We start from the raw sequence: 16,229 nt of genomic DNA on the forward strand, positions 1-16,229 counted from the left end.
TTGGCTTATTTGCATTCTGAACCAAGTGCTAATTTTGGTGGAAAATGCAGCTGAGTTTTATTTTAATTTTTGTAAATTGTTCTGTTTTTCTAATTAAAAGAAATAATTCTTGGAGTAGAAATTCAGTCACTAGCAGAGCCATGCACTGGAATACTTTCCCTTCTTTTACCAAAAACTCTTCTTTTTGTGAAGTCACTTATTTTCCTCCCATCTTAAAGGAGAATATTGAAATTTCCTTACCTGGCTTGATGACAGTGGGGACTAAGTACAAAAAGAGGAGAAATGGTGTCCTTGCTGGAGTAAGGAGGTGCAGTGGGAACACTGGAGGGGAAGGGATGGCTGCTGAGCTGTGTGGTGGCACTGGAATATCCCAGGATATTGCTCTATCCCAGGACAGGGTCTCTCTGGAGCTGCTGCTGGCTGGGAAGGAGAGCTGGCTCAAGCCCTTCATTTCAGTGCAGCTCATCCCGTTGCTCACACAGGGGTTAGGAAGGATGTTCTTCCAGCTGGGTTTCTGTTTCCCCCAGGGAGGCAGCTCCTGATCTCTGCTCCAGCTGAGAGGCTGGGGATGCTCCCGTCCTCTTGGGCCACCACTGGGTTCCCAGCAGGGATCAAAGGAGATCCCCAGCCTGGAATTCAGGCTCGATTCTGCCTCTGGTGCCAGAGGATTGAGTCTGGTATTGGTGGTGCTTTGCTCCCTTGTGTCTTCAGAGGGATCCCTGGTGTTTTGGGAGGGAGGAGCCAGACAGGTGAGGTGCAAGAAGGCAGAGGTGGTTGGTGGCTTAGCAGTGATTCAGGTGCAGCATCAACTGCTCAGGGGAAGTCTAGGGGCTGCAGGGGACAGAAGAGGTGATAATGGAAATTTACCTCTCTCAAAGCAAAGTGTGGGCAAAGGCAGCTCTAGAATGAATCTAGAAAAAAAATAGAGCAAAAAGAAATGTTTCAGCAAAACAAAACATTTTGGTGAATAATAAATTCTTGAGGAAAATATGTCGCTGCCTGAGCCCTTATTTTTCTTGATGTTAAATCATTGTAAAATAAAACTTGTGACATTCACTGTTCTGTACAATGGGCTGAATTGAAAAGAGCTGTGTTCTTTTCTGTATGATTTTGTGAGACCTAAGGGTCCCTCAGAGAAGGAAACAATGTTATTGTCATGCAGATTTCTCTCCTTTTCAAGATTTCAGAGTTTCCATAAATCCCTTACAACAGGGTGGTTTACTTCACATGTTTTTAATGCTTTCTCCATCAGTGCCTGTATGGTGACTTCTTTGCAATCTCCACTTATCTCATTGAGTTTTAGAAGTTTTTAGAGCTAAGTGTGTTTGCTGTGCATGCAGTCAGTACCAAGATTTCATGTTGGCACTCAGCTTACTTTTTGCTTTTCCTGCCCATTTAAAGCTTAAGAAATGTAAGGGAAAAAAAAAACCCAAAAGGTTATGAAGCTTTTTCTTTTCTGTCATATGTTTTGTGGTAGTACCTGGAGACCTCTGGTAGGTCAGATTTCTATACAAATCATATTGTGCTGCCCCACAAAATTTTTGACTAAAAGGAGTAAAAATGGTAAATGAATGACAGGGAGGAGAATGGGATTACAAGAACCCAGGTGCTGGGGGTGCTGTGCAGCTGACATTATTTAATTATGGTGATGCTGTTTATTTGGGCTTCACTGCTCTAATAATTTGGTTTTGGTCAGGAATAGTGGTCCCAGCTTCTGCTTGCATAGGTGTTGTCTGAGAGTTACTTGGAGGATGGGTTTGCACCATGTAATTTCTCTGTTGGGTGCTAGAAATACAACATTCCTTTTAGAGAAAATGACATGTTTTATTAGGCAATTACTAAGTAAATTTTCTGCAGTGAAATTGTTAAAATGTGTTGCCCTGGGTTTTTTGGGTCTTCATGACATTTAGCATTTTGCAAATGATGGGCTGTGGGGACACTGAGGCACCACTGAGCCTTAACTGATGAACTGGTCTTGCTGTTGTGGCTGATCTCAGACTGTACTCCCAAATAATTTCCTTCAACAAGAAGTGGTGTGTAGAGTGCAGGAGCAGTGATGCTCAAGCCTTTCAACAGAATTTTACCATCTCTATTGCTCTAAAGCTATGAAGTGCCAAAAAAATCCCATACACGACCTAGAAAAACAAATTGGTAAGTGTGGTTCTTTCAGTGATCCAGCCTATACAGAATAATTTTCTCAGAGACATTTAAAGTCTATGAAATCCTACATCGTTTCCCCTTTATATATCAGAAGTCTTTAAAAATATCTAAGATTTTTTTTTTAAGCCAACAATACATGAGAGAATCCTAGATGTGTGTGACACCTTTTAGAAAGTGTCTTTGTCTTTATCTATCTGTATGGTACCTGTGTGCTAGAGAAGTGTCATGATCCCTATTTTAAAGATGGGAAAAGAAGACAGAGAGATTTAAAGGTAGATTTTTAAAGGTGTTTTGACTTCTGAGGATGCAGTAAAATGTGCAGGAGGACTTTTTAGAGGGCTTAATTGCAACTTTAGCAGCCTGAAAGCGACTCAGCAGCTTCCAAAGTGTAGCAAGCACAGAAAGGAATGTAGGTCTTCGGTGTCCTGCTCTAGTGCTGTAACCATGGGATGGCCCTTCCAGGGTGGACTGATTTTGGAAAATAAGTGTGACTTTCTGCTGCACTGCTCTTCAGGATTCTGCTTCAGCAGGACATGGAAGCATTGAGTCATGGCTGCCGAGATTAAGTGAAGAGCTTTCACTTATGAACTTTCTCAAGATGATGTTTTGTCACACTAGAGGTTTTTGTCTAAGAACGTTTTTTGTGCTGGCAGACCTTCAGACATGATCCTTTCCCACAAATCTTCCTTTTTTACAGACTGTCATTTCCCAACAGAGGCAATAAAAGCATCCAGAGAATTCAGTCAAATCTGTCTCTCCCAGGCTGGCTGTGAGCTCATCCCCAATGCGTTATTGTGTGTATTCCAGGATGCTCTGTTCCATAAGGAATCTGTTGCTGTAATGGAATACAACACTGTAAAAGAGACCATATGGGCAAAACTGGCCTTACTATCAGGAAAGCTTTGTTATAAAACAAAAATGGGGGTCCTGGTTTGTGCTTTGGTGAGAGTCAGCTTTTCAAGAGGTGAGGAGCTCAACTGCCAGGGGTCCTTTCCTTATCTGTCTTCTGCTGCTGCTGCTGACAAATCTCTTGAGCTCCATAAAAACTGGTTCCAGTGGCAACTTCCCTCCTGGCCACAGTGTACATTTGCAACATGCAGTTTTATTACTGCACATAGTACTTAATGCGGTTGTATGTAGATCCAGATGTTTTTCCTCAATCCTGAACCTGCCACAGCTGTAACCAAAGTAACCAAAAGATGCCAACATTTTCCCTGTTGCTTTCCAGTGCTTACAGTTTTTTTCAGGAAAATTGGAAAAGGGTTTTAAAAAGTACATGTATATCACATGTACATTTTTAATATACTCTGTTACTTTAAGTTATGCTTTATTCTTATTGTTTAAAAAAATCAGTTTTGCTCAAGAAGTAGTAAAGGAAGTATTGGTGCTGTGCCAGTCATCTGCAGTTTAGCACCACATTCTGCAATACAACTCTATGGTGTTTCATTTCTGTTTCAAGCTGTGATTGGCTGTGGAAGCACTAAGAATGGAAATATACAGGTGTTCAGACTAACTGTAAATCAAACCCAAGGTCTGGCCTCACCTGTGTGTTGTGTTGTTATAAATGATAGTATCTATAAACTTGGTTGGCTTAAAGTGGTGTGAGTGAAATTGTAACGTGATACACTTGGGAGATGTGTTTTTGATAAACTTGCTGAAGAGCTGTTTATACATCCCTATAATACTGTGTGGCAACTTGTGTTCATCTCTATATGTGTCTGACTAGTTATGATGTGTGCTGATAAAATTTAATGACTGGACTGAAAAATATTGAATACATTAAAATGTATGAAGTACACCTGTAACAGGTACCAAATTCTGTATATTCTATGCCATTCCCATGCCCAGCCTGGGTGTGCACGCACATGCCACGTGTGGCTGTGGTCCCCAGTGTGCAGTTTATAGTTTGGAGAGAAATCATCCTCCATCATTCGTCACTGCTGAGCTGCAGCAGACCAGGCCAGCACATCATTTGTTAACAGCGACAAAGCCGCGCTCATAAACGCCGACATGTTACATTAATTTATAGGCACTGAGTGACTTATTAAATGTGACGTGTGAAATATAACAGGGCCCGGTATGGATGATTAGGTTTTGGGCTTTGAATTGTTGACAAGGCAGGGGTAATGAATTGCGGGACACAAGCTAGTGTGTTTCCCCCTCATTAGTCAGTATTAGCTGCATTAATAGTAATAATTGGATATATTCATCATTTAAAATGTTTTAATAAATGTTTGGACAGCACCTGATCTAGGCTGTCAAATATTAGACTGGAAGGTTCGTGATGGGAGAAAAATTATGCCGTTCCTTCTGCAGAGATTTATACAGCCTAAGGGGTGCCATTTGCCAATGTCCTTTAAGAGGTAATGGGTGGCAGAGAGTTTGGGAACAGACAGTGCAACAAGAGAGAAACCAGCCTCTCTTGCACTTCAGGAAGACATTTTCAGTTTATTCTAAGGACTGCTTGGTCCCAGCCTCGGGTCTCCAAGATGGGGTCTGAGCTGGTTATTTCTGGTCAGATGCCAACCTCAGGTGAGAACTTCACAAAAGGTGTGCGTGTTCACATCAGAATTTGTTTCACTCTTTCACTGCTGCAGACTGAATGTTGCTTGGGGCTCAGGAACTTTCCAATTTGGGGTTTTGGCTTGAGTCGTCGTTACTTTGAGCTATTAACATATTTAAAATTCCAGAAAATTTTCTGCCTGGACACCTTGAAAGCATAAGTCTCTTTGGGATGAAGGGAAGGTGGTGTTCTGTGGGTGTTCTGCCAGCTCCACTTCCATTCTTGGTTTCTGTATCTCAAATGCATTATTGCCTACAATTTGATACAAAGATTCCTTTGAAAAAAGAAAAAAACCCTCTTTTTTTTTCTTCATTATTTTGTGATCTTTTGAAGTAGACTTTAAAAAATAACCTAAAACTATTACCAAGGAATACAGAATGTATCTGTCTCTTGCTTTCAAAGTGACATGTAGGTGAACATTAGAATGTGCCTTCTAAATGACAGGATGGAGATCAAGAAAACCATGTGCAGGTTCAAAAAAAGAAAAAAAAATGTAAAAAAGTCTCAATTTAAAACTTGTGAGACATCACTTTGCTGTAACCCGTTACGTAATGAAACCCATTTTTTAAAAGCAACCTTCAGGATATACAAAAGCAACAGCGAATGGAGTCATTGGCACTGCATCACTAGGCTGACAACTTTATTTTCAAAGATGAGTCCTCTAAGGAAAAGCCTCGCTAGTGTGGGAAGCAGCGTTTGGTGGCTCAGTGGGAGGTTGGCTTCCCTTTCAGATGCTGCTGAAGAGGTGTCACACCAGGCAGTGCCGCCTTGCTGGAGGTGCCGTCTTTCAGGAGAGACACAAAGTCAAGTGTCTGACCACCTGTAGTCTTAACAAGTCCCAAGACGCTTTCTGCAAGGATGAAAGTGTTCTCCTCAATGTCCTTGCAAGTTCCAGGTAGCTGCTTCTACTGAGAGTCAGGAATCTTTAAGATGAAGGGATCTTCACGCTCTCTTAAGCACAGTGAGCCAAACCTGCCTCTTTATATCCATGGACTTAGTGTGAAGAGTTGGTGGAGGACTCAGAAGATGCCAAGGGTAAAGCTGGCTGTAGACAGGAAATGCTGCAGCTCCAGGCTGGCAGAGAGAGGCTTCCCTGCAGGAGCAGTGCAGTCATTTTGTGCTTGTCACAGTTATTCTGCACAGTGGAAGAAATCTCAGCAGATAGAAACTTTGTCATTCAGTTGTAATCAGAATGATCCATACTTCCCAACTTGGAGTAATATTATTTCATTGAATAGACTCAAAGTCACATGCAATTTGTATGTGACAGTGTACATTTAACTGTATTTTTAGTCAAGCCCTGAGCATTATATTGTCAGGGGTGTCTGTTAGTTGGTGGTAATTGTTGACAAGTTGATGTGAGGGTATTTCAGCATGTTGTCTAACATGTGTCTGCTGATGAGTTTGTCATTGGCACTGCACAGTATTTCTTCAAATTTGCTCTTAATTTTTTATTTGGAGATTAAGCAGAGACGTAAAACTTAGAATCATAGAACCGTTAAAGTTGGAAAAGACATCCAAGACCATTAACTTTGACTGACTACCACGGTGCCAACTAAAACACTGAATGTCTTGTCCAGTCATTCCTTGGATAGCTCCAGGGGTGGGAACTCGACCACCTCCCTGGGCAGCCCTTTCCAAATCTTTGCCACCCTTGCAGTGAAGAAATTCTTCCTGATGTCCAGCACAATTGCTCTCAAAAGAAGTACAATGGAACATAAAATAGAGTTAGAGTTGTTAAGAGTTGTTCAGTACTTCCTAGTCCACTGAATTCTAACTTCCATTGGTAAGATGTAGGTGAACAATACCTTTTATCTTTCTGCCCTGGCTGCTTAGCAAGGTTTCTTAACTGCTCATTGTAAAGTCTCCATTGCTGATGCTGTCCTCTGCAACAACACAGAAAATTCATATTTCTGAAGTACTCATCTAGTACTTTGTTTACCCTCATGCTCTGTGTTTTGTGGGTGTAAATCTGACTAATCACAGGTCTCATCCCTGCTTTCACACAGAAGGGCATCTGAGACACAGACATCAATAAATACAGGGGAAATCCCAAGTCTTGTCTGTGTTTTAACACTGTGGAAGTAGCTGTCTGTGTTTTAACACTGTGGAAGTAGCTGTCTGTAGCTGTTCCCTGTTCCCCTCTGTCAGGTATTTAATGCTGTGCCTCTGCCCTTACACTGCTTTTTTTCTGTTGAACTCCCTCTAAATGTGCTGTTTTTCATAGTTCCCACCAACAAAATACCACGAGCATGATTTATTTTATAAATGTCTTACAAGTGCCAACTCATGTCTTTGCTTTGCTCTGGTTCTAACTTGTCACCAGCATCCTGATCTGAATTCCACTCCAGTTTTGGGGTTTTGTCCTTCAGCTTGGGTACCCTCACTGGAGGGTGGGCTTCAAGGGCAGGAGAAAATACTCTTGTTAGCTGGATCACCTTTCCCAACTGGTACAAGAGATAACTTTGCAGCTGCAGCCTACAATGCCTTTCCCACATCTCTCTGACACAGAAAAGGACATCAGCAAAAGTCTTTTTCCTACATATTCAAGGCTCATTGCTTTAAGAAAAGCTCTGAAGCACTTAGTCCAAAACTTGTGATATAAGCAGATATGATTGGATTCTACGTGCGTGCTGCAGAGGTCATTGTTTCTTAGGTTAATTAAGCTCTTTCAATGTTATGTTAAAGGTAGCAGACATATGCAATATTTATTGATGACATCTTCAGCAGTACTTACATATAGGGTGAACCTTTCACCAGCAACCAGCACATCAGAATCTCTTTTCCCCTTCCTCTTTCAGTTTTTCCCCATTTGTGGTAAATCCCAATGAATTTTACAGTTTTTGGGTTGCTTGTCCACACACACACACACAAATCTGCAGCATTTTATACTTCAAGGCAGTTCATGATCCCCTTCAAGTACCCCTGGCATGTCTTCTCTTGTTGAACCACTGCACACACAGCTCAAAGTGCCTCCGCCTTTGCACAGAACAGCCTCTTGCTTCCTTCCAGCTCTCAAAATAGCCACTACACTCCGGATCCTGTGCTCACTGCCAGAGCTCCCTGCTGCAAAGGAAACGAGGGCTTTATTCTCTTAAATATCATGAAACAATGGGAACCCCTGGATGGAATGTCCAGCTTGTGGGCAGGAGCTGAAGGCAGCACTTGACTTTCTTCCACAACATTTTTGCACTTGATCTTGTCTTGTACATTTGTAAATACAAATGTACATTTGCATGTATATTTTTTTCTGGACAGCCAATTCTAGACTCACCCCTACTAGTTTATTTAAAAGATTTCTTTTAATTGTTGGGTTTTTTTTCTTTATTTATATAAAAGTGCAAAATCACATCTCCTAGCAGCATCTCTGTCATATTGTCCTTTGTCAATGACTGACTGGGTTCCCAGATCATTTTAGTTTTTAATTTATTAAAAGTTGGCTTTTAATAGTTTAAAGTTATTAATTTATTGGTTTTTTTCCCTTCCCCCACATGATGTCCGTTGCTGCTGCTACTTTATTTGAAGCAAACATTTAATGTGTTCTTTGAAGCATAAGTTGTCTTAGGAGGGGATGCAATCAATCCCAAATACTTCTCTGTAATTACTGAGGTGGTTCAAGTGAGCTAAGTTCCACCCAGGACTGTGTGAACAGAAGATTTACAGGCACATTTTAAATTTGTCCATTGCTGTTGCAGTTCTCTGGAGGATTTAGTGATGCAGAAGCTGAGGTGTCATCCCAGCAGTAAATCCCACAGTCTTGCAGTGTAGATCTTGCTGGCAGTGATCCCAAGGCACTGGAGCAGCTGCAGCCAAGAACCCCTAAGCTTGCCCTGAGTCAGCATCTCATGGGCATACAGCACTGTGAAAAGTTCCTGCATTTCTCTGGAAACTCCTTGGATTGTGTATTTTTAATGTTTTTGAGACATGAATTTACTCAATAATCAATTTCTTGATCTCATGTTCTTCTGACTCATTAGTGGTGTATACCATAGGTTATTGTAAATAAGAGATCTAACAGCATCTTGGTTGTTTCTCTCTCTTCAGGCCATCAGTCCTACACATAAATCTGGTCAAAATAATTTCCATGTCAGTCTAAGCAGACTTCCTGCTCCTTTTTATTTTTTATTTTAAAATTGTTTTTATCATAAAGCATTTTCCACTCAAAAAAGGCATCTTGACAAAATGAAGATTCTGAGCTCAGGTTCTGAGCCAGGTCCTGGGAGGTTTCACCATTATAAGATCATGTCTACACCTGGTGTAAATGCTGGAGGATGCATCTGTTCAGATGGGGCTTGAGTAAAACTTCATCTTCTGCTTGTGCAGAATTTTTTCTCAGTACTTTGGAGGCTCCCACCTGTCCTTTAAATGGCCTCAGCCCCTGGGTTTTGCAGGTTTGGGTGATGACACCAGTGTGTCAATATAACTTGAAGATATTCTTGGGGTCAGGTCATTTGAGGAATCAGTAATTATTGTATGTGCAGGCAGATTGCACACAATTTTACATGCAAGAGATTTACATGTGCCTGGTCCAAGAAAAGGTGGGAAATGTGTGTCCCCCACATGAAATATTTACCATGTGAATCTTTATAATTTTCTCAGTAAGCTGGTGAAAGAAATATGTCACAGATACCCCCAGCTTGAGGTGAAACACTTTAGGGTTTGCTGTGAGAAAAGCAGCTTCAGAGGGCTGGATTAGCCCTGCTCTCCAACACCCCCTGACTCTGATACCTCTGCTGCTTTTTGGTGCCCATGCTAAAGTTACAGGAGTTTACCTTAAGAAGGCAGGGAGGCAAATGCTGATATCATATTGCAATAACAGCACTGCTGTTATCTGTCAGCACTTACACTGAACAGAGGCTCTTTCTGCTAAAGTATGGCTCTGGCAGGGCTGCTAATTCACTGGCATTGTGTGAACTATGACAGACCACAGGGCTGGTTTGTCGTTTTTTCCAGTGACTGAAGTCTGATGTCTTCAGTAAAAATTAAAAATAGTTAACTCACTTTTATGCCCTAGTGTTTGAGGGGTGAAACGAGAGCGAAATGGGGAAAGACTGAAGGGAAAAGTGGTTAAACTGAAGCAAATTGTTTTATTTTATTGTTACTGTTTTGCTATTCACAATGGTTGTGATCAACCAAATACCCTGTATTTCCCCTGTACATAGATAGCATAAACTTATTCCAACTTTTTTTTTATTTGTGATAGAAAGGTAGCTGCAGTTCAAGTGTAATAAAAATTTTAGATACTGGAGCTGGGCACAAGTAAGGGTATATAGGAAAAATTCAGATTTTTCTCTACTTTAAAGGAAAAAAAATTAAAACATCAGGCCTGGGGGCAAAATTAAATTACAAAAAACTGAGCATTCAAACCTGCCTCTGGATTATTCTTAATTCTGTTTTGTGATGTTGTTTTTCGGTGGTGTTATCTCTTTCTTTTCTTATTAAAAGTCTGGGCAAAGAAGCCAAAACAGTCTCTCTGGGACTTTAACTCACTCACTGGAGAAAATGCCAAACACACTTTCCCAAACTACTCTAAATTTCTGTGATGCATTATAACTCTGTATCAGGGAGGTAGAGGAGTCCAGAAGATGCAAGATGAAAAATTGATATGCTGTGCTTCGCTGTGCAGAACATACAGACCTGAGGAAAAGTGACTGGGAGCACTTGCTGAAGTGAGCAATGAGTAATTTAAGGCTGGTTTGGGTGGTCCTGCCTTCTGATTTGGTGATTATGTGGGTGCCTCCTCAGCTGTTTGCTGTGCTGAGCTGAATATTTACTGTATTGATAACAGCAAACCCTGGCAGTGCTGGGGCTCCGGCAGCAACAGCAAGTTCACAAAAATATTATTATTATTATTATTATTATTATTATTATTATTATTATTATTATTATTATTATCATCATCATCATCATCATCATCATCATCATCATCATCATCATCATCATCATCATCAATTTCTGTTATTACGGCACTGCCTGAAAAATTTCAGTCAATAGGCTCTGACTGCTTGAGCTTTATTCTCTGCATCATATTGTTTTTCTTGGACCTTTTCTGCAGTTCAGAAGGAAGATATATATTGTCTAGTAAATAATTTTCCATGCCTTTAGTTTTGGTGTTTGTTTTTTTCTTGTGTAAACCTGTGAATTTCTTACAGTCCCACAAATGCAAAATTCATATCTGATTTGACTTCCATTTTAAATCAGTAAGAGCATTGAATACAGAGAGAACAGATTTGGGATTTTTTTTTCATAATTAGGATGTTTGATAACTCAAGAGATTATGTTTAGAAGAGAGTTAGATGGCTGTATCTGGTGTTTAATTTCTCTTCTGCAGAATAAATTTCCTGTTGTAAAAATGCCACAAAAGGTAGCTACTGCTGTTTATTGACTAAAGAGGCAAGTAAAATCCAGCTGTGAACATGTGGGTAATAGGAGGTTTTCTTCATGCCTATATTTGATTTCCATGCTCAGCCTCATGTTGGTAAATATCAGTGTAAGTCTCAATTATTCTTTTGTGAATAAGGTACCTGACATGATCAGGGAGCTTTATGTGAAAAGGCCTGCAAGGAAGAAAAACCAAAAAACCAAAAGCAGTCTTCAAGTGAAGTTTTAAAATGTTGGAAAATTAAAGAAATTATCCCTCAAGCATAAACAAAACCTTTATTTTAGCCTAAGTTTGGAATTTTGCCATTTTATAATAGGAGTTTGGATAGGAAGAGTCAACTTGCAAAGGGAAAAGGATTAACTTTGTCCTTCTGAAGTTTCTAAAGGGACATTTCATAGATCATGGAATGATAGCATCATGGAATGGTTTGGGTTGGGGGGGATCTTAAAGCTCATCTCATTCAATCCCTGCCATGGCAGGGACACCTTCACTGTCCCAGGCTGCTCCAAGCCCTGTCCAGCCTGGCCTTGGACACCTCCAGGGATCCAGGGGCAGCCACAGCTGCTCTTGGCAACCTGTGCCAGGGCCTCCCCACCCTCACAGGGAAGAAGTTTTGCCAGTACCTAATCTAAACCTATTCTATCTACCTTTTTATTATTTGCTTTCCCAAATAAAATAGCATTTTCTCTATATTTTTATTTTAGTGACAGATTACTGAGTAGATCAAGTTGCCAAGAGTTGCAGGAGAAGTTATAGATTGACAAAGAGAGAAGTGTGTGAAAAGTGCAGAGAAAACCCTGCAGAAGGAAACAAAGCACTGTCAGCCTTGGTGACCTCTGGGCTCACCTCTGTACTGGCTTTGGTTCCTCTGGACATGCCAAGTTTTCACCAGAGCTGAAATACCCATCAGAGGTTGTTTGAGACACTGTTTTTGTAGCATCACCAGGCTGACAGCTGAGCTGGATGTGCTCAAGTTATGTGAGTGGTACCTTTGTCTCCACCAGTACTGCTTGTGTATTTAAATTTATGCACATATTTAGTACTCTGCTGAATTGGTGTGCCGTACAGAATGGGCATGCAATCCTTTTATCTGATGAAAAGTTGCTAATTATTGCCCTGGCCCTGTGTATTTTGGTTTTACTAATTTTACAAACCCACATATACTTGCTGCTGTGTTTCATCCAGCAGTCTGAAGTTGCCCTTTTTCTATCAAATGTGTTTACAGCACAGAAAAGGTGTGTTCTGTCAGTTTTGTTTGCCCCAGCCAGGTCTGAGCTGTATAACCAGCACTCACTCTGGATAGCCACTGGTCTGGCTGACCTTGGCACCATGACAGCTGTTGTATTTTCACACGGAGGAACTGTTCTTGAACAACTTCTCCAATGTATCAGGAACAAACAAGCTTTTCTTCAGCATCAGGAATGCAGCAGGTCTTCTTTCCAACTATTTTTTTCTCCTTCCACAGACATATTTATTGTGGCAATGGCAAGAAAATCCTACTGCTAAGCCTTCGTGTTTGAGTTCCTTTAAATTTCCTTCAGGGGAGTGACAGAAGAGCCAACGTAGATCATGTCAGAGCTTGCTTTCTTTAATTTAACTCCTCAGTTATTTTTAATAAACATCAGTATTAATTTGTAGTGGCAAGAAAAGCAGGAAGGCAAAATCCTCTTACATCTTCATTATTTCTATTTCTGCTGTGGGTTTAGTTTAAATCCCTGTGGTAGCGGCAAAGAGCAGGATGCTGCTGGGAAGGTGTTGCACAAACCCAAAAGGTTTGGTGTGTGATGGAAAATGAGGCCAGCAGGGAGTGGCAGGGAATATTTTAAACAAGTGGAGTGACTTCCAGCTAGTCTTGTGCTCACCAGATCCATCAGTGGAACAAGGGCAATCAGCAGAAGGATGGGGCAGGAGTGAGGACTCCTGAGCTGGTTTGGGGAGCTGGAAGTAACAGTAGGAACAAGGCCTGGGGTAGAGTTCCTTCCTAGCAGAGAGTGAGAGCACAGCCCTACTGGCACCAACATCTTTTTCGAAATGCAGCAGTTCTGTTAGGGAAAAACCCACAACTTCATCTCCAAAAATGGAATTTCCATTGAATTGTGAAAAAAGGAGAGAACATTCCCAACAGCCAATAGCACGTTTTTAGGGCTTTTGCATGGCAGACAGAAGTTCACATTAGTTTGGGGCCTAATTCAGCCCAGGGGTTTGTATTTAACCAGAGGATGTATTTCTACTCTGGACCTTGCAGTTACTCAGGGATTTATAGTGCATGCATGGCACAGATTAACTGCTCAGCAACTTCACTCTCTCAGCAGTTTTTGCAGCCTGCCCTGAGCAGCATCGTAGGACACCTAAATATAAACTAAACTTAACTGCTTTCCCCCCAAACTTCCCTTCCTTACACTCCAGCCATGTCTCTGTGGGGTAAAGGTGATGCATGGAATTCTCTGGTTTAATACCAATGCAAGGTTTTGTTCCTGGACCTGAGCTGACTTGCATGGAGCTGGATTGTGTTTCTGTGCTCCACATGCACAAATGCTCTTCACACCAGGAATGGTAGTAGTCAGGAAGAGAGTCAGAAAATATGTTTTGGTTGATTCATGAAAAAAACCCCAAACCTTCAATGGTAGCAATAAGGATAATTGATGACTGACTCCTGTGTGGCAGAAGAGCGGGTGTTCAGCAGTCACATAAGTTTGGAGAGAGAGTTGAAGATTTTATTGACACTCCTGTGTTTTGCACTTTTTTTTTTTCATCTTGGAAATGAATTTCAGATCCCAGTAGTGAGAATTAATGCTAGATATCGTCTGTGGTTAGCATTAATGGTACACAGTCCTGCCAAATGCAGGGAAAGTTAGAATTGAAAAAAAATAACCCACTGTGAAGAAGCTCGATGCAAGCAAATGGGGATGGAGGTTTATGCTTACAAAGAGCTCAGCTCTTTTGGCACTTCTCCTGGACCAGTGCTGTCAATCCAAATCTGAAATATTTGCAGAGTGAAGTGTTGCTAATGAGCAATGCTGGCAGGACCGGGCTTGAGGTGATGAAGGCACCTGAACAATTGGTCTAAAGCAGGAATCAAGAGCTTGGGCTGAGCCCCATGAATCAAACTGCTCTGCTCTCCTTTTGTCTTAATCTGTTCTCATCTTCCTTCCTGCCACAGTGGGGGGGTTCCATCAGCTGGGGGTGTGGTGCCAGCCCAGGAGCTGCTCAGCTCTTGCCTGGATGAGTGTGGGATGCTTCGTGTGGCCGGGGGGACTCCAGCCCTGGTGTGTTCCCAAACAAAGTGCAGCCCCATCGTTTGTTTTGTCTTTCAGTAGAATTAAAATACGGCACTTGGCAGAATGTGTTCTGAAAACTGGTGACTTTTTTTTGCTTAACATGCAGTGAGTGAACTTGGCTGTGTGAGCTTCGCGTTCCTCTGAAAATGATGTTATTTTTGCAAGTTAATTTTTTTCTGGCGTTGGTTTAATTCAAAAGAAGTTTTGTTTGCTTGCTTGCTTGCCTGAGGTTTTTTGGTAGGTTTAAACAGATGAGCTTCATTTCTTCTGCAGTTTATTTTGGTGAAACTTCTGTAGCCTTTGGGGGTTATAGAGCAGTGCAAATGGAGCTAGACTGTGAAACTTTGGGTTAGAGTTGCCCCAAAAAGCAAACTCTTGTATTTCAGAGTGACTTTCCAAGCCTTTGATTTGACATGAGTTCAGAGCTTGTAAGGGGAGGGAAGGCCCAGTGTTTCTCCATAGGGCTTCACAAAGTGCTTTCCATCTTTTTTGGGCAACCCTTAATCAGCCCACCAACCTTCACTGCCCATTATTTGTCTGCTGTGCGAATACAAACCAGGAATTTTTAGCTATTTTTAACTTTTCCATGCCCCAGATCCCCTCAGGGCTGGGTTGTTGCTCTGGGGCTATGGCAGACCGGGTGGGCAGCTGCTGGACTCAGCCCTCGGCGAAGCCGCCAAAATCCTGCAGTAAGCCCAGGGCAGCGCCAGCTTCTCCCCAAAGAGTGAGTGGCTCTGAGAGGTTTTGCCACATAAGGGCCTGTTTGAGGCTGTAGGCACCAGCTGACAGGGATGTCTTTGCCTCTGAACAGATGGCCAGGCTTTTTATTTCAGCGAGCAATCTCGTGTGGAGGGGTGGTCTCCGAATCCTGCCAGGGTTTCACGAGACAGGGCCAGCTTAGGGCAAGAGGGATCTGATGTCTGTGCCCTTCATAGCTCGTGAGCTAAGTGATGAGCTGTTGACAGGAAAGCCATCATCTGAAGTGTAAGATCCCCAACTCTCCCCACTTTTCGTTTTTCTTTGGCAGAATTAATGCCCTATTTGCTTGTCTCTCAAAATCCATTCTGGCACAAGTACAAACCCTCGCCTGGTGGCAAGCAGTTGTCTGGATCTGAGATGCCAAGATTTGTGCTGACAGCTCCTTCTACACAATCTGAGTCAGGCTGTCACAGCTGGCCATTAGCAGCTTAAAAAGACACACATGTACAGCAAATAGCACCACCTTTCCATTATTGAATATCAGAACCTGCTTGATTGAGAAATGCATTGACTTGCACTGCTCTTTCCTTTAAACAAACACTGCCTCCAAACCCCTGTTCCAGTGCAGTGGATGTTTATTTTATGTGGACTGCTTGCTCTTATTTAGAAGCTCAGGCCTAGAAGAGACTTCCTGGGCCAGGAGATCTAGTCCTTGATAATCCCAAGCATCACATTTGATAATCCTCCTCATTACATTGCATTTCTTTAATGAAAACAGTCCCTCGTAGTTTCGATTTATCATTGCAGCCATTTGCCTTGTATGATTTCCTTGACATGGAGGAACAGGCAGCAAAACTTGCCTTGTTTGACGGGCATCATCACAACTGGAGCAGGGCAAAGAATGCTGCTCATCAAAAAGGGATTTTCTGAAGCTGTTTACCCTGCAGTGTTGCCTTTCTTGGTGACAGTCTGCGCAAATTCTGCTGACCTAGCATTCAGTTTGGGTGCTAAAAGAGGGCTGCTTGCAAAAGTTAACATTCAGATTTAAAGTAAAACAGGATCAAACTGTTCCCCACCCCACTCCTGTATGTGAGAACAGGGCAGAGGAACTTCTGCTTAGTCACTGATGGTTATTGCACATGTAATG

The 16,229-nt window shown here is 41.8% G+C and overlaps 1 protein-coding gene across 4 annotated transcripts in view; it reads left to right on the forward strand.

Annotated features, from left to right (window-relative positions):
* EBF1 (EBF transcription factor 1) overlaps positions 1–16,229 on the forward strand; it is a 266,899-nt gene that overhangs the window by 152,212 nt on the left and 98,458 nt on the right. The gene's annotated exons all lie outside the window — the stretch shown is intronic.

The sequence above is a fragment of the Molothrus aeneus genome, chromosome 15 (assembly GCF_037042795.1).
Source record: "Molothrus aeneus isolate 106 chromosome 15, BPBGC_Maene_1.0, whole genome shotgun sequence".
In the NCBI taxonomy this organism is placed as follows: Eukaryota; Metazoa; Chordata; class Aves; order Passeriformes; family Icteridae; genus Molothrus; species Molothrus aeneus.